The sequence below is a fragment of the Zophobas morio genome, unplaced genomic scaffold, assembly GCF_036711695.1.
Source record: "Zophobas morio isolate AGI-343-1 ecotype UQ-CSIRO unplaced genomic scaffold, CSIRO_AGI_Zmor_V1 ptg000183l, whole genome shotgun sequence".
NCBI lineage: Eukaryota > Metazoa > Arthropoda > Insecta > Coleoptera > Tenebrionidae > Zophobas > Zophobas morio.
This window is the reverse complement of record NW_026972287.1, coordinates 233,464-234,783: the sequence shown is the minus strand read 5'-3', so window position 1 is coordinate 234,783 and position 1,320 is coordinate 233,464. Positions and strand designations below refer to the sequence as shown.

The window sequence follows — 1,320 nt, the reverse complement described above, 5'->3', positions numbered from 1 at the left end:
GGGGTACAACCCTGGTAAAGTCCAGGAAATCCTTCAGTCTAGTAATGAAGATTGGCTTAAATCTAGAATACTTTGAATAATTACAAGGAAAAAGTACAAAAAAGACCTTATATATAAACTTTAGTGCTTGAAAGGTGTTTGAGTAATGGTAACAATACAAATCCTTGGAAAGAGAGTTTTGTACTACAAAGTAAATTTTAACACCAGAAAAGCGAATATTTATCTAGAGCATACCTTGTAAACGGACTTTAATAAGATCCAACGGGTGAAGTAATACAGTGCTCAAAAAACCAGCACAAAAACCAGCTAAAGCGTGAGGATAAGCGCCTACAGAGGTATCAGATTTCGTTACAGACTCCTCTTTCCGCATCATAACGCGACCTTGCCTACACTACTTAATGATAAATACAGACAGCAGCCACTCATGTCTAATTGGAAATGCATTCATGCGTACGGTTCCTTTATATGCTCGCCAATCTCTCGACGATATTATTTTGTTAAAGCTTAAAAATTTACTTAATAAGTGTTTAAATTATATTAACATTAAAGTTTAAAGATTTCAAATTAAAATTAATAAACTTTGTAAAAAATATTATCTAATATATATACGTTAACTTAAGGTCTACATAGGGACTAGAGGCCGACCACGGTAAAAATTAAACCACTTCAATCTATTTGAGAACATTTTGATATAAATCATCCCTTATACAGTATTACCGAATGCGAATACTACCGTTAAAATCAAAAGCAGGCGTTCTTTTTACTGGACGTTCTTAGAGTTAAGTTTAACGTAGTACCTAAATTTTAATTAGGTTTCTTTATAGAAATAAAGAAAGTTCTATCCTACTTTAATGGAAACTATACAACCAAGGTGAGGAGCTTCAAAGTTTGCACTTCTAAGTAGTAGCATTAAAAAAATAGAAACATTTTTAGTTGTATAATTTTGGTCTCGAAGGAAAATTTTCGAAATTGTGTAAAAAACCCGCTTGTTTAATTCTTCCTTATTTTTTTTTAGCTCTCTTAAAATATATTCTTATAGACCATGTACCTTAACTGTGCTAGAGTACTTGGTAAGTTTGACATAGTCTTAAAAGAGTTAAAAAAAAAGTACGAAGCTTACCAAAACTAATAGATTTTTTAATAGAGACATTACAAAAATACTTTGGAGAACATACTTACAATGAACCGCTCACCAACTAATATAGTAACATATAACCTATGCAGAATATTTATTTCCGCTCAGCACGCCATAGGCAAAACCTAAACCCCAACGCAATGGACGCAATTTTCTAAAATTAACTCTTGAGAAATTAACAACGA

General features: G+C 32.0%; 1 long non-coding RNA gene across 1 annotated transcript; it reads right to left on the bottom strand.

Annotated features, from left to right (window-relative positions):
• LOC135145807 (uncharacterized) lies at window positions 1-377 on the bottom strand. The gene is made up of 3 exons (XR_010283571.1): window positions 235-377; window positions 107-183; window positions 1-38 (listed from the first exon to the last, which is right to left on the bottom strand). It is a non-coding gene; the product is annotated as an uncharacterized LOC135145807 (long non-coding RNA).
• Window positions 378-1,320: the final 943 nt, after the last annotated feature.